At 43.5% G+C, this 21,632-nt stretch overlaps 1 long non-coding RNA gene across 2 annotated transcripts; it reads left to right on the top strand.

Annotated features, from left to right (window-relative positions):
• The first annotated feature begins 2,365 nt into the window (after positions 1–2,365).
• LOC146811239 (uncharacterized) lies at positions 2,366–20,534 on the top strand. Of its 2 annotated transcripts, none has more exons than XR_014965800.1 (3): positions 2,366–2,604; positions 14,987–15,058; positions 19,391–20,534. It is a non-coding gene; the product is annotated as an uncharacterized LOC146811239 (long non-coding RNA). The 2 variants fall into 2 exon arrangements; XR_014965802.1 differs by having other exon boundaries at positions 2,372–2,604; positions 14,987–15,049.
• The last annotated feature ends 1,098 nt before the right edge of the window (positions 20,535–21,632 follow it).

Raw genomic sequence — 21,632 nt, 5'->3', positions numbered from 1 at the left:
AAAAACATGAAATGTTTGCCAGAAAGGTGCTAGAGAGAGATTGGTGCATTGTTGGTGAGTGGCAGTGAGGGAATTCATGGAGAAGGAGGAAATGGAGGAGGGGGCTGCCAAAACAGACAGTTGCACTGTGTGCGACCAGTGCTAGGGCCAGCCATGGCTGGCAGTGTTAGCCCCCACCTGAAGTTCGGGTGTAGTTGTGCCCCTGTACACAAGTATGGCCTGTCGTGTCCCATCAAGGTTTTCGTCCTAAATTACAAAAGGACACATTTACATGCATTGCAATCCAGCCTTTCAGGGGGCCCCTTGATAGAGGCAGCTCTGTTTTTGCTCTGATGGCCTGGAATAATTCCTAAACAGATTCTTGTAAATACTGTTTTGTTTCATTTCTTTTTAATGTGATTGATGTAAGAGAGTCTATTACTATTTGCAGGGAAATGTGTTTGTTTCACGTAACAACCATAAAAACGTTTATTTTAGATCACAAACCTGCAGTTTACTAAACACTCTTGTTGCGTTGAACATTACTTGCCAGATATGGCCCATGATATGCGTGTGGCGGTTGATTGTATAGGGTACCAGATTTCCGAAATTTCTGGTAGGTGGTGGGGGGGCCCAACATCTAAAAAAAATTCAGCTGGGGGGGCTCAACCTACGAAAGTTTGAAGACCTCTGCCCTAGCTGGAAGTTATATTCTCCCAACAGGCTCCTCTGCTGCCTTTGATGTACCTTCTCTGTGTGGAGACCGGTCAACCTTGAAACAATTTCTGACAGGGAATATGCGGTGGGGCCTTGGTGAAGAGGCAGGGCCATGGAGAGTGGACACTGAACCCCTCTTCACAGCCTGAACAGTCACCCCCTCCTCCTACAGCAAGAACTATTCATCTGAAGCCCCCCCCCCACCCCATGTCCTGCAGAGTTTTTAATTGGAGCCCAGCTGTGCTGAGCATTCACACCTGAGCTGTAAAGCTCTTCTGTACAAGAATTCACAGCTCACCTTGTGACAGTGGCTCTCCACTGTGAGAGCTGGCAGGCATGGGAATGTAATTAAAGTTCAGCCCGCTTCTGCCTGTTCTTTACCTGTCAGCACAGAAAGGAGGCTTGCTCAACTGCTGTTGAGCTAAACATGCTGTGTGTACTCCAAGTAGGAACTGCTGTGGTCTGTGGTGCACCCCCTCAATAAAAAAAAAAACGTTTTACACACCTATTTTGTGCATGAGTTAAGTTTACACCGTGGGATACTAATCTTTGCACGAGGAAACGTGCAATACTGCTGTCCAGGCTGCACTATTCAATATTAAAGGAAAGTTTAAAAGGCTAATGCGTGTGCTGCATCTGCATGTCTTTGAAAATTGTGCCCCTGCTTTCTGTGCTGAACCTGTTTTATGCTGTTGTGAGATGGGGTACTGCTTGTTTGCTGGCCGTGTTGCAGGTTCTCTCTGGGGTGAACATGTTCTGTTCTGTTGGTTTTTATTCTGTTCTGGTTTATTGCACCTTATGTTGCATTAGTGCCATGTGAGGGAAGCTTGCATCCCTCCTGCCTATAATATCCCCGTTTCATGTGTGCGAGAAGGTTGCACTGTTTAACTCTTGCAGCCCAAGATGCACCCATGTAAGGAAACAAACTGCATAACTGCTGTTCTTTCAACAGTTATGTAGTGATTGTGTCAGGGAAGTATGAACTACTGCTGTCTGTGGTGCATCTGTTCATTGCATGTGTGCATAGCTTGTGTGTGTGTGACAGAGAGACAGAGAGAGAGAGACAGGGAGCGAGAGAGAGAGATAGAGAGCGAAGAGAGAGGAAGGGAAAGAGAGACGGTAGGAAAGAAAACCATTTGCACATCTGTGAAACCACCATAAAGAGGTGATGCACTTACCATGAACAGCAACCGTGATAAGGTGTCTCCTTGCAGAATGGAAAATACACTAATGTAATCAATACTTAGAGTAAAAAATGCTTAAACAAATACAAAGTGTTCAGTAATAGTTAACAAAGCAAAAAGAGCCAGAGATCACCCAAGCCAAAAAGTTGATGAGCCTGCTAAAAATAATGAGATTATTCTGCCTGCGCGGCTTTGGCTCGTCTTACATCCCAGGATCATTGTCTGGTTTTGAATGCCAACTCCCGCCACTGCGGCCAGTGCACTTCCTGATGGTCCTGGCCGTTCTCAAAATTGACATACTAAATCCCTTCATGTAGGCATGAGTAGGCCAGAGAGAAAGAAAGGTGCCTACCGATGCAGATTATTTCATTTAATTATTTTATTCCGTCTGTAGATATCTGCATGAGGCTGAAATGGGAGACAAAGAAAAAAGGGGACACAAATCTCTGGCATCCAATGCCGACTCTACACAAAGCCATCACTACTTTGCCTGGAGGGCTTTATGTAGAGTGCACTGGCGTCTGCGCATGAAGGCCGGGTATTAAACGAGCAGCGCTGAGCTCACATGCAGTTAACGCACTGGCAAATGCACAGCAGAAGACAAGCTGAACCACATCCAAAGAGGTGGAGAATTGCCATCCAGAAGAGCGCAGCATGAAGAAATCCCTGGGCAATGTGAAAGGAAAATCAGAGGTTGCAGTGAAAACGGTGACTGATACGGCAGGTGAGTCCGACCATTTCAAGTAGGAAATACATTGAAAGGATCTTGTTAGAAAAGGATTAATAAATAGCCCATTGACAGTCTCACTAATTTTAATGAAATTACTACAACCCCCGAAGAGTATAAGATGTGTTCAAGTGCAAAGCCTTTACATCAGTGAGTGGACCTTGTGACCTGCAAAACTCCTATGTTCTGTAAAGGGACCCAATGTTTTGAAGAAATGCCTGTGCTTAATTTGACAAAGTGCTAAAATGTGCTCTGCTTACTTCCAAACATTGACATGAGGTATACTCCCGTAAACTTCTTGGCAGGGCTTGATCAATTGCACGAGTGTTGTCTTGAATTATTTGTTTATAGTTCATTATCACTTTTTTTTAGATCCACATAAAAAATGTTGTACATTAATTTCTACGCCAGTTGATGGATTGATTAAGATCATGGTAACCCCACTGTTATTTGTTCTGTTGGTCCAAGCAAATGCATCAAAACTCACGCAACAAATTAGAATTTATAACAGTGAGAACGGAATTCTACAAAGGTGCATTAAAATGGCCCTAAAACATGAGAACAGTATTCAGAGCCTTTATCATGACTCCAAGCAAATGCTGTTGCCACTTCGGCCTTCAAATACAGAAGGCGGGTGCCATGAAAAACTGGGTTAATTGTGGAGCAAGCATTTGATCACATATGTTACACTTTTTTGTCATTTGAAAAGTTGTGGTACTACCCCAAATCCCACATTACAGCATAGGAAAGCCATTTCCATAGGTACCAGTAAAACGCTGGTGCCAATTACACCTACTATTGGAGAAAAAGAAAGAAACATTGTTTTCACACGTTAGTACTCATCTAGAATTAACTCTGTAGAAACAGCACAGAGAACAGAACACTTTCCATGAAACTCTAAATGAGGGCCAACAAATCTCTCCCAAAACAGTGATTGCTGAAGCTAGGACAGGTCGATTTAATTCAATATTCTTTGTAACCGATGCAGGCTACTTAGGGCTCTAAATCGGCACTGTGTACTTCAGGGTGTTTCGAGTGACTAGAAGGACACGCTTTCTTTAGCAACTTCACTGCTGAAAAAATGCAGGAGCGGCCTGTGCAGCTAGGAGCGATGGAGCGGTGGGGCCGGGGTGGGGGAAGGGATTCGACAGACAACCACGAGGGAAAATTAAATAATTCATTTATTTTCCCTCATCGTCGTCTGTCGAAATCCCACACCCGGGCCTCACTGCTCTTGCCTGCACGGGCCGCGGCTGACTGCATCCCATTTCCTTTTCACGTATACAGTATAACAAACAGTCTGAAAGGAAAACCCCTGATTCCTCCGTTTCGCGCTCTACCATTATACATACATCCAGATACATTTTTCCATTGGTTGGAGTCTGCTATTTTCATTTTTTATTGAAGCTATTGGAGAGCTAGGGGAAGAGCAAATTTGATAGGTTCTGAGCATTTGTTGGATCTGCACTTCCTTACTAGTCCTCGCTTAGCGACATCTTGTTCTGCTCCAAAAAGAGGGAAGAAGCAGGAGGTCCTTGTCTGGAAGTTTTAATCAGCAAAGAGCATCGCCCAGGACCTCTTCTGGGGTACATGGTCCATAATAGGATCTAAAATTAGGATCATAAAAAAATCTATCAAGTCTAGGTCTTGATACGGATATCCTTTTACAAATTCCAAACGTAAAGTATCAAATTCCATTTAGTACCTGATATTTAAATGGGGCGGATATCGAATGATAATAATATAGGAGATTACAATGCATGGGATCGACTTATCAAGGTAGAACCAAATATCCTATTTCATCAATTGCAGGCGCAGTTTAAAGTTTGAGCGACATCTTCGTTAACCGGGACTTTGCGTTGGTCTTTTGAACATGTATCAGTTCTGTCGCAGCATTGTCCAATGTTGGGTAGGTTGGTGGAAGTGAGCGCTGTTCATATAGCACCAGTGCAATCACTGCTGATTGAAACCGGTCCAGATGACCCACCGAAAGGGCGGGCAGACTGGGCAGCACTGATGGAAAGAAAATCAGAAAATCAGCAGTAACATACCCCATCGAATGTAGCCACAAGTATCCAATTTCCTCGAAAATATTGGTTAAACAATATCTTAATTATTACTCTAAGAAACTTCCAAGATAGGGGGTGGGGGTCCACAACTGTTGACTACCCATAATTCACTCCTCTGAAATCGAACCTGTTCGATGTGTGTTTCCTGACTGTCCTGCGCTCTCAGCCTATTGGGTGGGGGAGTGAATGGTAATTTCAGAACAGAACAACTTAGTGAACATGATGAAAATTGATGTGCTGCCAAATATGTGATGCATGTTGCCATGGCATTATCAGGGAACCATGCATGTGGTGGAGAAATTATACCCCTCGAAGAATCGATGCGTACGGATTGTTTTATGTGTGTACTTATCTCTTTCTCTTTTAATCTTTTGTGGTGTTTTAAAAAAAATGATTGCCTGTTTGCAATTAATGTCTCTTAGCTTTGTTTCCTGTTTACATCTTCTATTGATGATATGCTAATGTATCATTAATTAATGTTGAAAATAAAAAAAGAGGTTGATGCTCATCACAACAGAGCCATAAAACATACACTTTACCAGAAGCCAAAAGTCGATGGGTTCCATACCAAAGCCCTATATTGGAATTTATAAGAGAGGCCTACAGCAGATGTTTACGTCAAGGTAACAGGCCAATTGCTTCAATTAAAAAGACCTAGGATGTTCTTTACAGGTGCACCAGGAGTTGATGGCTGTTCTAATAATGCCCTAAAGTGAGCTTCTTACTGTGATATTGAGGAGATGGCTAAATGGAAAGAGACGTAGGACAGGCTTTAAACTATCATGGCCATTCTAACTGAACTATGTACATGGGTTGGCTAATGGAGATTTTGAAAGTGGCCAAATAAACATAGCTTTAATACAAAAGCCCTCTATGGGTGGGAGGAGGCTTCACGATAGGCCCAGACGTTGAACGGTTCCGTTACGAAGACCTATTGTGGGATTTCCGACAGAGCCCTATACATTTATTCACTGTGAAAAAACAATTAAGAAGGAATGCTATCATGGAGGAACACCCATGAACAGAAGCAGTTATAATGAATCTTATTTTTTAGTCAACAATAATAAAACTAAAAATTGACATTGGATTTTTTTTCCTCATTAATCCTTAAAAATGCACTGGGAAAAGGCCCTTGACAAGTGTCACTCATAGAATTACCACCTAGGGATAGCCTTAGAAATGGGGTAGGTTGCTGTGCTAGGGTTGGAGGATTGGGGTTAGGGACACTTTTAGGATACAGTTAAAATAAAAGAATGCAGATGAAAGGTTAAAGCAGGGATTAGAGTTAGAGCTGTGAGTGGAGTTATGATTAGCATGGGCAGGGTGGTCAGAGGGCAGTCTCCTCATTCAGACAGTGTTATAGACTTGTTACCGTAGTCCAGGTAACGGGAATTGATGCTCAACTGTGGGTTGTACATGATGTCAATTCTCTACTCAAAGTTGTCTTCACTCCAGCTAAGACCCCCTCATGGCAGGCGGGAGGCGGATGGCTCTCATGCCAGGGCTCTTCGAGATGGTTTTAGTATCTGGGATGGGTTTGTTAACAAAATAGGACATGGAGTGGTCTTTATAACTAGGCGAGCAGTCTGGGCTCTTATAACAGGGCCTTTAGGTCACGATCTAGGAGAAGGATGATGAGGACAGCAGTCTTATAAGAGGTCCCTTATACCATGACCAGAAGCTGATGCTCTATGGTGCCTCTATGACAAGACCAGGGTTGATGGCCAGAGTGGGCTTTATAACAGAGACAGCCACTGGCTGACCAGCGTGCCATGGGCCCTAATGCAAATTTGAGCAATTGGTCCCCCATGCCCCAGTTTGGTAGTTAAAAAACTATAATTGTGGTAGTGTGGGGCCCTCACACCTCTGGGCCTCTCTACCACTGCAACAGTTGCACCATTGATAGCTACGCCCCAGGAGGCAGCAGTGGTTGGGGCAGGAGTGTCGCCTTCATAGCCTGGCTAGAAGCCAAAGAGCGGCTTTATGACGGCTGAGGGGCTGACAAAATCAGGATGTTCTGTTATGTTTCCACCGGTCTTACATCTGTAGCTGTGTCAAACAGCTGACTTGTGCCTGTAGCTGTCATTGGTCTGAAGCACTCTCATATCCGTGACACTCACATATGTAGCTGTTATTGGTCATTATGTCTTGTGCCTTTAGAAATTATGTCTATTGCTGTTTCTTGTGGGCAACCGTCTGATGTCTGTACATGTCCTGGATTTGCACGTCTTTTGGGTGCATACTTGTTTCATGTATGCCTGTCTTGTGTCTGTTCCTGTCTCCTGCTCACACCCACTTGGGCCTACAACTGTTTGAGAGCCTGCTAAGTGTAGTTTTCATGTCTATTTTCATCTCATGTCACCATGTCTGCACAGTCACGTGACTGCAGCCATCTCAAGTCTCTATATCCACAGCTTCTGGAATTATGCAATTTTGCAACCGCAGCTTTTCCACATAATTATGGATTTGCACATTTGAATCACAATCCATTATCTGCTGCATAATCTCAAAATTTTAACAAAGGAAAATGTGTTTATTTCTCATTACGATTAAAAGGAACTAAAACATTGTGACAAGTGTTGCTGCATAATGCAAGGCCCTTTGCAAAGGTTGACTGGAACCTCTATGCTGCTTATTGCTGTATTTGAGAGTTAAGATGGTACTAATGAGGTGAAACCTTTGCCTAGACTGTTCTACTATGTATAACAAGCACTGGCATCGCCAATAGGGCTCACCTTTAGGACTTTAAAAGTGTTTAGCCATGTAGACACGGCTCCCCACTGGTCTGTGTATTTTTGTACTATATTGTTTGGAAAACATAGGCCTGGCTAAACAGCTAAAGCTACTTATGGACAGACCTAAAAAGAAGTGATTTAGAATACTTTTAGTGCTTTGTTGTCCCAAGCAGGAATGTACCTGAAGTGGCTCTATAGCATAGGAAGCTGTGCAGTACGGAGGTTGGGCTTATTAATGCGAACTGACGTCAAGAAGAATGAGCTAGTTGCTATTTCAGATCCTGGTTTTAGGACATGGATTTCACCTTTCCTTTCTTTAAATGTCGATCTCGTTATGAATAGACAATCTGGGCAGTATGCCCGCACCCTCTACTCAAGATCTCAGGCAGTCTGGAGTCACAGACTGTCAGTCCTTGCATTTAACTTCTAGTAACCTCAAGGAAGCGGACTCTCCGGCACAGAAAGGGGTTTGTCTCGCATGGAGCTGACACAAGCGAGGCTCCTGCACAGACAGTGGGAGCCATTTTATCTGTCGGCAAATCCAAGAAAACTCACTGACCAGAGGAACCAAACCACAATTGCTGATTCTCCTCATGTTCTACTAGAAATCTTGCTGACTATTTCAAATGCAATAGCTCTGAACCAGGGCTGATAAAAACTAAAATAAAACCAAATGTGCACCGATGAAGAAGGGCACACGCAGCGTGCCAGGTCGCGCCAAGAAGCAGAAGCTGTTGCACACCGTTCTACAATGACTTGCAGTTTCCCTGAATATCAAGGGAGGGGGTGGAAGGCAGCCTTCGAAAGCCCTCCACTACTTTGTAGCTGAGCCTGCTGAGAAAAGAGGCCAAGGACCAGCCAGCGACGCTTGAACAACCTGCTGCACCTGGCTGGAGAGGTGGGTAGCCCTAGCAGAGCCTCCCACTCCTTCGGGACGCTGCTGCTCCACTACAGGCCCATGCTGCCCAGCGCCAGGGAGGAGGGCACTGGGGAACGGTGTAGGGAAATTGCCAGCCTGCAACACTGCCGGGAGCCCAGTTCCTGCTACAACTGGTGCAAACACCTACCTACTTTAGAGCTGGATGCCGGGCACTGAGAATAGCGGAATAAAAAAAAAACAAGGTCCGAGCACACCACATGGAGAAGCAATTTGGTCAGCAATGGGGAACTGAGAAACAGAAGTAAACAAGTACATTTTTCCTCTTTAGTTCTGGACAACATCTGTCCTCGCTGTGGCCCTGGAGAGCCAGTTGCCATGGGCGGAAACAACACACCGAAAGGCGGGACAAATGGGAAAAATAACCATAGAAATAAAAGGAATTTAGAAAGCCACACAAAGGAACGAAGGGAAAGTGATGGGCGTGGAGAAAGTCCACAGAGTAGGTACAGCTTGTCTCAAATGAGACAGCACATGCGCTGCCTAAGCAAAACCTAAAAATGACAAAATAGTGCACTAAAACTATCACAATGTGTGTCACGGCACACCGCCTAATTTGCTTTTTATTGCCACTTAATTTAGTCAATCCTGCGCCATCATTTGGTCCTCTCCTGGTACATAATTCTAGTGGCCCTTCTTTAGATGCTTCGGATCACTTGTGTCCTTCTGTATGTGATCATCATCTGTACTTGTCTCTCGCAACTAGCCATGTCTCATGCCAGAACAAGGCTTGCATCTACGCATGATTCACGTGTGTACCTGCCCGCCTCGCGTCTGTTCCTATCTCGCACCTATACTTGTTCAATTACTGACCTTTCTCTCTAGTCGTTTTTCCCGCAGATTTCTTTTCACTCAGAGTAACAGAGCAGTTAAAATGGAGAATGGCGGTGGGAACTAGAAGTGGCTAGCCTTTATCGTTGTTGACTTTTGACCCAGTGTAGATACGAACATGCCTAGGATGGCTGACCTCGCCGGCTAAACAAACGGGGATACATTAAACTATGAGGTAGGCTTGCTCAAGCCTAGGAGTACCTGGGCCTCGCTGGGTGTCTAGGCCTCAGGCGAAGGCTCGTCAGTTGAGAAGCTACAGCTCTTCTCTTCTTGTTAGTCTGTCAGTGGCCATTGTTATTACCGGAAGACACAAGGTAGCAAAAGTTACAATACAGCATTGAACAATGTCGAAGTAATTGGACTCCAGCTCTTGGAAGTCTGCAGTGACCAGCATGGTAGTAAAGGGGGCTTTACTGATCTGGAGGCGTTCGTTATAAGAGTCTGAAGTTTAATAAACAGTTCACAATCACTAAACCAGAACAGGGGCTACCTGTTGCTCAACCACTTTGGTGGAAGGGCGGGGTGGTAAATACTCAAACTGTTGCTCAACAAGCTCACAGCATAGGTAGGGGTTATAGGCCCCAGTTAAACTCCCCTCTGGGTGGGGAAGGGAAAAGGTGGGTTACTCTAGTAGAGAGGCGGGAGTGCATTTGGAGTGGGGGCCATTGGTGCAGGGAGGAATATGTCCTCTAAGGCAAGTTACCCTACACAGGCTTGCTCACTTACGCTTGTCATTTTCAGTCATTAAAGTCATTTTGTCTGCTTCTGTTGATAAGCTGCAGGGAAGCAGCCTACATGCAACACCAGGAGCAGCACTCTTTAGATCCACCCAGGTTTTCAGGCTGTCACTCTGCAAAGTATTACCTCTCAAAGTCAAAAGCATATTTCTTCCAGGGGACGGGAAGAAATGTATTTTGCAATCTTAGGTGGCCATACGTAATGGAAAGAAAACATTGTCGCGGGCTTCATTCCCCATCAGACTGGTTTAGGAGCGTAAATTAGGTGCCTCTGCCTTCAGAGACCATCAAGGGAAATATTAAAGTATGAAATGTCCATTGAAAAGGTGGGAAATTGCAGGGTGAAACAACTGCTTTAAACAGCTTAAAATGTTCATATTCAAACCCTCTGTGCACCAAGCACATGGATTTAAACAGGACCCACTCCTTCCCAGGCTGCCAATGCGAAGAAGCGAAAGCTGGTGAAATACAGTCTCTCGGGTGAAATCCAGGTACTAGTGTAGCAGCGTAGATCTGGACAAGCTGCAATTCTAGGTGAAATAGGGCAGAAGGTCAAGATGGCTAGTGTTGCAGTAGTTGCGACGTGCAGATACAAAAGCGTGCAGAATGTGCGGCAAAGAAAAAGATGGAGGACTCGCTCTAGTAAGTGCAGCTGAAAGAAGCATGATTTCACCCCTGAAGAAATCTGATGGGTTAGGGTCAAGGAGAAGTCGATCTTTACTCCAAGATCTTTCGCACTCTTTACGGGAGTGGGCACAGGTTCAAACATTCAGCGAGCAGGGTGTCAATAACGTCTCTAGGCCGCCTAGGATCCAGCGTTGTGTGTCTGTTATGATGCTGTGCAGGTAACATAACATAACATCACATAAAGTGTATCTGTAAATCGCACATTCACCCAGAAGGGTATCTCGGCGCTGAAAAACAGATGTTTATTGTTACCAAACTCAACTGTACTCATGACTGGCAGGAGGCCCCAGGGAGACCGTGAGGATTTACCTGAAGCAACAAGGGCAACAAAGTCCATCTCACTCAGGGAAGAGAAGCTAGATAAAATAGCCAGGGGTCAGTTAAGAAAGCTGGTGGTGACAGACGTAGGGTGTCAGAAGGAAGATGACTGGGATAAGGATGCTAGAATGGCTGTGAACTTATTAGTCAAAAAATCGTTTATCTGGTTGCACTTGTCCTCGGTTAGCTAGATCCACCAATTAAAAGGGTTCAAGCAGCGCTTTAATAACAGAAAAAAAGACTGTGGGGGCTTGAGGTGCATTAAGTATTTTATTTCAATAGAATTCATGTTTGACTATATAACAATACTGCACGCTTGTACAAATGACTAGCATTTTTTTCACTCCACTCTAGCTGCAGGGTCATAGCCAGGGCCACTGGAATTCTGTATGTCATTCTGCGGCAGGGTCGGACTGGGACAGAAAATAGGACTGGGCACCGAATAAAAGTGTCCCCCATTAGTGAATTAAATAGCTAAAATAAAGGGCCAAGTTTGCAAATTGGGGCACTTTTGAACGTGTAAATATAAATATAAGCTCTATAAATGTTTAACAAGGTATGAAGGTTCGCACGAATTTCCACTTGTTGCACTTAATGTTTGTTTTAGTATCAGTGAAACCAAACAGTAACAAGCATTTTCAATGCAATAGGTCTCGCATTATTAAAGTTTGAGTTGTTGGCACTGAAAATGAGATTATAATTTTTTTGTATTTGTACGTGCATTAAGAAATGAAGTACTTATAAGCTAAGCAACCTATTAAAAATTGTCAGAAATGCAAATAGATGTAGCAGGTTATGCAGATGATATTAAATATCTGAAAAAAAAATGGAATTAGTTTTAATTTGAATACTGTAACAGTTATGCAATACTTTTAAGAATATGAAGGTGATACGTATTGGGTATGGTAATAGTTGTGTAATCTTTTGATTAGTAAGAAATTGTTTAGTGTTATTTTTTATGTGATGTTTGTTAAAATATTCATTGTAATATTCATAACAAGTTGGCAGGTATGATGACCTGAGTGAACTTGTTCTCCCTCTACAGCAGGAAGTCACTATAATGGAGGCAGGGCTTTAAGTGGAATGAAAAGGCTTTGGGGGGGCTCTGAAAGGGACGCGGCCAATGTAATGAAGGGCATTGCTTAAAACCACGAACTGAAAACCCGTGCTTAGCATAGTGCGTTGCCCCACTGATATTTTGCTGCTTCATTATTCCATCCAGATACAACAAGTAACATTACACCTACAACAAGCCAGGACTGTTGGCTTTGTCAATGGTTGTTAGTTGCATTAGACAAATAAGCAACAACTATGGCTTTGATGCACATCATTTTGAAAATATAAGCATCATACTTCCCATCAGCTTTGCATTAATCGTGATTGCCCATGCGCCAAGATAACCATATTGCCCCATCAGTTTAATCCATTAAGCAAAGGCCAATAGCCCAAGAGGTGGACCCACAGAATGCATAAGATAAAGCAATCATCCCAGAATCGCAGAGAGCAGCTGTGGTTTCTTCCATTAAAGCTAATTCCAGTCTAATGATTTCCAGCATTGAGCACACATATAATATATCGTTTTTACATGTTTTGTATTTACATTGTGCTCTCGTTGCTAACCGTAATCTAGAGCTTTATATTTGAGATCAACTTGGTTTACATCAGCAGACTCCAACGCAAAGAAAATGGGTATGCTATGTAGTGTGAAGGTGACGGGAAAATAGTAAGGAAAGCGCTTTGTCCTTGAGGCCTGACAATAAAAGCAATGTTGTTCTGAGTCAAAAGCAAATCTAGGTCGTTTATGTGCATTCCAATATGCGCTAGACTGAAAAAGTGTTGCCAAAGTGCAAACAGGAGCTACAAACACTTCGTGCCATTAACAGAAGGCAGGGTCTCCCACTGAAAAGGTGCACCAAACTCTCATACTCATTTCCTCACTTCAGGAATGGTCGCTCTGTTCCCCGGTACCATCTATTTCTTTACCTTTGGTATAATCGCAGCACCCGCGCTTTACTTTTAATGTTATAAGTAAAGCGGGGGTGCCGCGATTATACCAAAGGTAAAGAAATAGATGTTTTTTTCTATTCCTTTACTTTTAGTATAATCGCGGCACCTGCGCTTTACTTATAACATTAAAAGTAAAGCGCGGGTGCCGCGATTATACCAAACGTAAAGAAATAGAAACAAAAATCTATTTCTTTACCTTTGGTATAATCGCGGCACCCGCGCTTTACTTTTAATGTTATAAGTAAAGCGCGGGTGCTGCGATTATACCAAAGGTAAAGAAATAGATGTTTTTTTCTATTCCTTTACTTTTAGTATAATCGCGGCACCCGCGCTTTACTTATAACATTAAAAGTAAATCGCGGGTGCCGCGATTATACCAAACGTAAAGAAATAGAAACAAAAATCTATTTCTTTACCTTTGGTATAATCGCGGCACCCGCGCTTTACTGTAAAGCGCGGGTGCCGCGCTTATACCAGAAGTAAAGAAAAGCAAGTGGCACGCGCATCACGCCTGACTCTCGGCACGATCACAGCTCAACCCACGGCCTAATAGTGTCTATTACGCGCTTGGTGCGCGTAATAGACACCAATAGGTCATGGGAGGAGCTATGCGCGCGCCTCAGGCCAATTGTGTGCAGTCTTTTGGAAGAAGACGCACGCAAAGGCCAATGGGGGAGCTAAAAAGGAATCGCACACGCACATGCATGTGCGATTCCTAGATCGATTTCTGAAACCCAGAACAAGAGGACTCTCGCCTGCTCAAGCACTGCTGCGCAGTGCAACACAGGTCGCGAGACCTAAAAACCTGCCAAGCAGAGAATAAAAAAGGCCTGCAAGCAGCCAAAAAGCCAGCCCACACACTGATCTTATAGATCAGCCCATCGGGCATTACCTGATTGTCCTATGGGCCAGCCCAACCCTGTTAGCGGTGTGGCATTTTCCACATAATTATGGATTTGCCACAGTTGCCACATAATCCATCATGTGGTGCATAATCTGGACATTTTTATGAAAGAAAAATAGTTTCTTACTCAAACGGATCAAAAGTTACTAAAAATGAGGCAACGTATGTTGCCACACAGTGAAAGGCCCTTTCTTTACAAACGTTGCCTGGTCATCTTTCTGTTGCTGATTGATGCATTTGGGTGTCAGACTGGTACCAAAGAGGCGATACCTTTGCCTAGGTAGTGTTAACATGTGTAAAAATGACAAAATAAACAGGTAATACTAACAAAAAATGTGCTGCAGTATGTTGCGTAATTTGCCTTTTCTTGTCAAAATAATTTAATAAACCCCTCCGCATACTTTGGTCCTCCCCTGCATATTTCCAGTAGCCCGGCTCACAGCTGTTGCCAGGGGCGTTCTGTGACTTGAAGGGAGAACTTTTGAAACATTAATTCCTTTGAGAACTATATACAAGTTTGACAGAGATTTTCCCAAAAGGCAGATTTTAAAAGGGCCTAAATGAGCTGCAGCTGAGGTAAGTAGATTGCATGGGGATTCCACAAGCAACTAGGAGAACACATTACAATCACAAGTGGAACCCAAAGAAAGAACAGTGCTAACTTTTGCTCATCTGTAGCTATCTCATGTCTGTAGTTTTCTTGTACCTTACCCTGGGCCACTGGATTTATGTGATTTTGCAGTCATGTTTGCCACATAATCTATCAGCTGTTGCATTATCTGAAGATTTTAGCAAAAAAATAGTTTATAGCTCTAATGGATCAAAGTTACGAAAAATGCAGTAACAAATGTTTCTACACAGTGTAAGGTCCTTCACAAGTGTTGATTGGTCACCTATGTTTTGCTTAGTACTGTGTTTGGGTGCTAATTCGGTACTAATGGGGTGAAACCTTTGTGCAGGCAGTGGTAACATGTAAAAATTACAAAATAAATGAAGTAGTTCTATCACAAAATGTGCTGCATTAAGGCACTTAATTTGCATTTTCTTGCTGCATATTTTGGTCACCCCCTGCCGCATAATTCCAGTGGCGCTAATCTTACCTCTCTTGTATATGAGTTTGCACCTCTTTAAGTTACGGCCTTTGTTCTTTTTAGTTTTGTCAGCCCAAGACGTGGTACAGACGGCGTCGGAATCCACCAAAGAAACCACCAAAACAGGTAATAAAGGTAGGAATCTTAAATGTGTCAAATCTGACTGTCCCTCAACCCTACCAACATTGCATATGCACCTGCCTGGCGTGGCTGGTTCATTTCTAACCCTGTCAAACTTTTACACAAATCGACTGTCCATGTCATCATCTTGCCTGGCCCGCAGGGGCGTAGTTTCCATTGGTGCAGCAGGTGCAGTGGTGCCCGGGCCCCTGAGGCCTTAGGGGCCCATTGAACACTGATTATTGCTGTATTTCACAGTTCAAACAGAGGTCAGAAGGACTATTTCCTTCCTTGCACAAGGACCAATGACACGCTGGCTCTGCCACTGCGGTCTGCTTTTAGTATGCATCCGTAGTGTAAATATGCAGAGCACTATCCTTCTTCTCACTAGGCTTGGGCAGTGGAGATGAATCTAACCAGGCAAATCCAAAACACTAGCCATCAATACACACCACAGGTGCACGTGCACACACAGAAAGATCCGATATACATTGCACAGAGCATCCTGCATACATCCAGACAAGACAGAAAACGATGGATGGGATACTCAAATTAGTCTCAGCCATGATAGCTATCCCGGGCTATATTCCAGCCAATTGTTTTTCGCCACCCCATGCATTGTCCAATTCACAAAGGGCCTCCGTACTTGTGGCGGGACCTCCATACTGCAGTTACCCATTGCGCAGGTCCCGCCACGACAGCGAGGCCTCGGCCAAGAGTGTGGAGGCCATATTTGAAACAGGCGCCCAGTGACCAACTATATGTAAACCAGCTTTGGTCAATATCTACGAGGAAGAGACCAACCAGAACTGCCAGGCTATGTCCCCGAAATGGCCTTTCAGCTTAGGCTGAGCTTTCCCTTTTGGAGCCCGACAAGAGTGATTTGCATATGGGTGGTCTCTCCCTGTATTGACCCAGACTGAAAAATGTGATTGGCTGGGTTGCACCCAGAGCAATTACCAGTGATTTAGATAATTGAAGTGTTTCTAATCGTTGCTTTTTTTCTATTCTGCATGCATCCATCACAGAACTAATGTGCTATATTTCAGCGATCATGTTGCCCCCAAAAGAAAATTGGCCACAAGATAAACCATGTACAATTATCCAACAGAGCATATAAACAAGAAGATATCCCTTACACCACCACAGCTGAAAGATGCAACACAACAATCCAAACACACCACCTTTATACCTCCAGCACAACAAAACTAGCAATGCAAAAACCAAGTACACACATCAAACAGACACAACAGACAAAGCATCACATATACCCTTCCATAGCAGAAAAAATGCAACACAGTCAGCAACATCAGATCTAGTCAGTTTCCAATCACCAAAGCAGTGGCGTAACATTAGCCAGGGCGATGTGGGGGGCCCCTGAGCTCCAGGGGCCCCCCTTCAGTACTGTGCATGGGTGGAGGGCCCCCTGGCCTGAGAGTTCCTGACTGGGTCAGGATCATTGGGCCCCCCCTCAATGTACTTTTTAGAGGGGTCATCTCAAGTTTTTTTATGCCACTGCACCAAAGGGCAGATTACTGCCCTAAGAGATGTATGAGCCAGGCCCTAATGAAATTGCCAAACGTACCATAGAAGAAAATTCCACCCCAAAATTCGCAGTCATGCCGCTCTACCAGAGATGGGCCAGAACACAATACGTAGAACATGTACCCACAGGAAGATTCCCACAGACGACTGGCGATGCTACGCGGCCTTAATAATGGCAGGATGTGCACTATGCAGAAGTCCATAACTTATAATTACATGTGACTGAGTCAATCCTGTCACTACTGGCCTTTCAGTGGAAACAGCTGGCAGTGTTGGACTGGCCATTTCCCAGTGGGCTGCTGGTTAGCAGGTTACTTTCGGAGCTGGGTCTGCTGCCATGACCCAACCACCTGGGGACCAACCTAAAGCAGTGATGGGCTGGTTAGAACATTTTGCCAGGGCTGATTTTCATCTTCAGTCCAGACATTCTGGTCTATGCGTGAGTAACTGATCAAAGCCGTACATGTAGTTTGCATTCTGAAACTTGTAGCCCTGCTCATCCCAATACACAATCAGGACTACCAGTACCAGAATGCGCAAAAAATCCTGGCAACTCATGCACAGATCGGTTGTATATCAGAATACCATTGCATACATTTTGCCTGACAAAAATATTGTGGCCTAAATATCATTTCTGAAAATACAAGACCACTGCATTTACATTTTCGATTAAATCCAATGAGGCAATATTTTTGGGAACAATGTTGTTGGACAATATTTAGGCAAAAGTATTCTTGTATATAAGAGCTATGTGCCACGTAAAGCACTACCTCTTCTGCTGCCAAAACATTTAGCAATGGAGTACCTTTGGACCCATTGCTTGTACCTGGGATGGTCTTTCAGTGTCCTTGGGCTCCAAAATGTTCCCAGGTCCATGCATGAATGCTCAGCTAGTCCTAGCTTTATTCTCTGTATTTTCAGGTTTGTTGTCTTGTGCGGGAAATGAGGGGCATCCAGCCAGATCTGTGATTCGGCAGCTATTATGGAGTCGGATCGGGGATTCACCTGGCCCCAGTGAAATATGCTGAATGTGTTCCAGTGTAATTTGCTGACACCTGAACAGGCTCAGTAGTGCCCGTACATTATTTGCAGCAACATGCATGTGGTCAAATTGATTTCTTATTTTCGATTCCAGATGAGCCCAAAATAAGTGCCAAATTCAAGGTGTCATCAGCCCTCTTTTAGTTCCAGTATGATTTTGGTCAGGTGCTTTTTGGAGCATATCACCTAGGTGCCTATGCAATGGAGGGAAGCAAAGACACACAGCTCGTTATCACTTTGCAAGTACTTAGGAGAAACTACAATAGGAGGCAGGCTTTTGACTTTGTTCAGTTCCTGTATATAACAGATATCTATCCATTGTAAGAATGTCAGATCTATAGGTGTGTATTTGTAGCTACACAAATAACAATTTAAATATCACTAATTTATTTATTCAATTATTTTATAGCACTACTTATGCTAATGAAGGTTATCAGAGCGCTTTACAAAACCCATACACATTATAAATTGACAATAGATCATACAAGTGTGTAAATCAATGTACAGGATGTGTCACCTAAGACAATGAGGGTTATTAGATGGAGGAGTCACATATTGTCTGTACTGGTGGGCATTATATGATAAAGGTGTCTGGCCTGGGGAAACACAAAGTAAGCATTTAAAACATAGCCAGTGCGTGGGGTTGCCCGCACTAGTAAGACTCAAAGAAACCCTTTTTAGCACCCTTATAATAACCATAGATTGAGGAACAAAACAGTAAACTTCCAAACCCATGCCTTGCATTTTGCAGGCAGCTCCTTGGTTCCTTGATGATGGTTTATAGCTCACTGTGCTACATTATCAGGATTGCAATTTATGAAATATAAGTAGCAAAAAGCATACCCACTTACCTATTTACATAAAATAAAAATCTGTCATATGCATGTTATGCAACACATGAACCCTCAATGTTACTTTATGAGTCAATACTCTGACTAAACAAAACACAGGTCTCTCCAGCAAGTGCATTAACCACCAGAGTTACATTACCATTATTATTATTCTCCAAGATTTACCGTGCACCCCAACATTCCTGGACCAGCTACATTAACCCTATAAGATATTTTCAAACGTAGTCTTTGTGACCAATTGAGCCAGAACAGATTTACTGTCACGTTTGACTTTGTCGCCAATTTTCTTGTGGCTTGGCTTTAAAAAATAAATATTTAACTGACTCTCCGACTTTGTTTTTCATGACTTCACCCTTCATGACTCCTCCACTCTTCCCATCCCCACACCTTGAGCCCCTAATATATGGCTTTCCAGAGATTCTTTTTGTCTAATTCTAGCAGAACTATCACATTATGAATTCAGTACCACAAGTCCAGAATGAATAGACAAACCTGGACCAGTTGAGCTACTCACACATGGGCCTAGGGAATCCAACATTTTTGGTTTTCCCTGTACGCCATTTTGTTTCCTTGCCCCATTCCAGAGCTCTCATATTTCCCAGTTCCACGAGTAGCTAACACAAATCAGTTTTCTTTCCAATTTGGGATATGTGTTCCCCATTCATAATGGCGCCAACAAGACTACAAATCCCAGAATGCGATGGACAACTCTAGACTAGATGTTACTCAGACAGGAAATTTAAGTGCTTTGTTACTCCTGATAAATCTGTTAAAAGTGTAATTCGGCGCTGCAAAAACCGTTTCTCCTGCGGTCCGTTCTATCAACACATGAGGACCAACCAGTTCTATTTAATCATTTTTCTGATCTTTTTTCCCCGCATTCCGACTGATTACATGTCCGGCCCGTCAGCTGCTGATGAGGCCTCGAAGCAAGCCCAGAGCGCCATCGATGCAGCGACCGCCAAAACTCAGGAGGCCATCAAGGACTTAGCCCAGAAGATGTGATGGCCACGGTGGAGCAGGATGAACCCCACACAATCTAAGCCACCCCCAGAAGCGACGGTCTGAGGCATCCCCACAGACAATTCTTTTACTTCCGCAGCACGTGTCTCGAGAGCTTGGAAATGAGGGGATTGCCGTCTAAATAAATCGTATTTTCCAGTTTCCTTTGTCCGTGCGCCCTCGTGTGGTTTAAAATTGTAATGCTAGAAGCGTTTGGATGGCCTGTCAATGCAAGCCATCAACAGCCTGACATGAATGAAGCATGGAACCTGTGCTCTTGGTCCTGAAATGGTTTTTCACAGCAGTTTTAGTTAACCGACAGTGTTTATTTAGAATCAAATGTGTCTGGTCTGTTTTGATATTAAAACATTCCCTATTAAAAAAAACTGTTGTGTAGTTTTATGGAGAAAGCTTTGTTCAAGCTAGAAAAGAACCGTGCTTTCGATGCAATTTCATTTTTTTTCGGATGAGAGGGAGCAAACTGAACAACTTCCTCAAGAAGTGAGCGAAATTGCGAAGTTTTTGCTCCACGAACTCGACAACTTTTTCACAATGTGAAAAGCTCTGCAAACATTGCAAGGATTGGAAGGTTTTAAAAAGTGCAAGAAAATATCCTGCAAGAGTAGGTTTTATGGAAAACACATCTCAGTACAAATTACATTTGGGTGAAATTATCTTGCAAATAAAGTTTCAGCAAAAAAAACCCAGAGCAAAAACATTTTTGGGGAACAAAACTTTCAATCGCAGGTTTTGCTTTGCACAGTTGTCAAACCTTCACAATCCTTGCAAAGTGTGGCGTTTGTAAACTCCGTAAATGTTGCATTCTCTCCTGGACGTATGTTATACTGAAATCTGAAGGTAGCTTTGTTCCGTTGATAGGGACATGGGTCCCATGAGCAGAGGCAATCCGAATATTCCGAAAACTAGTTGAAAATCTACGAGAACGCTTTTAAATATTTGTGGGGGGAAATAAAATAAAAATGTGAAAAAGATGATGAAAATCTATATTGATGTTTTCTGTTCAATTCTGAAAATAAACAAAGTACATCATGCTGCACTCACCTTGTTATTTATTTTTCACCTTTGTGGATGTTTAGAAAGTAAAATTGAAATATGCCAGATGCTTCTCAGCTCTTGTACAGTGCTCATTCACCTCCCCCCCCATTGTGTGTCCTTGTACAGCGGTCTCTGTACCCCCTTAGGCACACCAACCTATCTATACCCCCATGTCATAGTCTCTACACCTTGTTATTATTCACACTGGGTATCTCAGGATTAGCCTAACCAGCTACGTACTAATCCCACCATTACATTAATTCACACTTAAGTACCCCTGGTGTAGTGATACTAAGAGGGATAGAGGCTAGTACACTGCCTTAAGATATGCCCAATCACAATTGATAAATAGGTGTGTGGTGTAATGAAATTGTGTCTATGGAAGGAGTCCTTTTTAAGGATGAGAACCCTCACTCACCCAAGGCTGATATGTTTCATCATTGGGTCCCCTCCTCACACCCGGACTGCAAGGTCCATGGTGTGGGCTACAACTCCCAAAATGGGAGGAGCAGAGGTGTTTAGATGAGCGATGGAAATAGAGTCAGTGAGAGACAGAGTGCATGTGAAATTATAATATGGGGTGTTTGTTAAAAACGACTTCCAGAAGGCAAAAATCTCTTTATTCTGTAGGCCCAAAGGGGTAGAGTTAAAAAGAGGACTGGGGTCTCTTAAACAAATATTCCCCTCTTAGTGGTCAACATGTTTCTGCCCATTACTGGGCCCCAAAAGTGGTTCCAGGGCATTCATCAGGACCTTGATTCATTAGTCACTGTGTTCAATATGCTCTTACAAAGCAAACATTTTTTCTGGCCTGTCAAGGATCGAAATGGCCAAATTGGTGGCCCGAATGTGTAGCAGGTCCACCGTCGTTCTCCTCAAGGATTCAGTGGTATCCATCCTCAAACCACTAGGTACATCCAGGAGTGCCCCACAGTAACGGGGTGCTTAGGTCCTCTCTGGAGTCCCGGCGGGGCTCAATCAAGGTCCTGATGAATGTCCTGGAACCCTTTTAAGGACCAGCAATGGGCAAAAACATGTTGACCGCTAAGAGGGGAATATTTTTTTGAGAAAGGTAATCTGGGCGGGTAGCACAA

This window comes from Triturus cristatus, chromosome 7, assembly GCF_964204655.1.
Source record: "Triturus cristatus chromosome 7, aTriCri1.1, whole genome shotgun sequence".
Classification (NCBI taxonomy): Eukaryota; Metazoa; Chordata; class Amphibia; order Caudata; family Salamandridae; genus Triturus; species Triturus cristatus.
The sequence above is the reverse complement of the archived record's forward strand: the minus strand, read 5'-3'. Positions and strand labels throughout refer to the sequence as shown.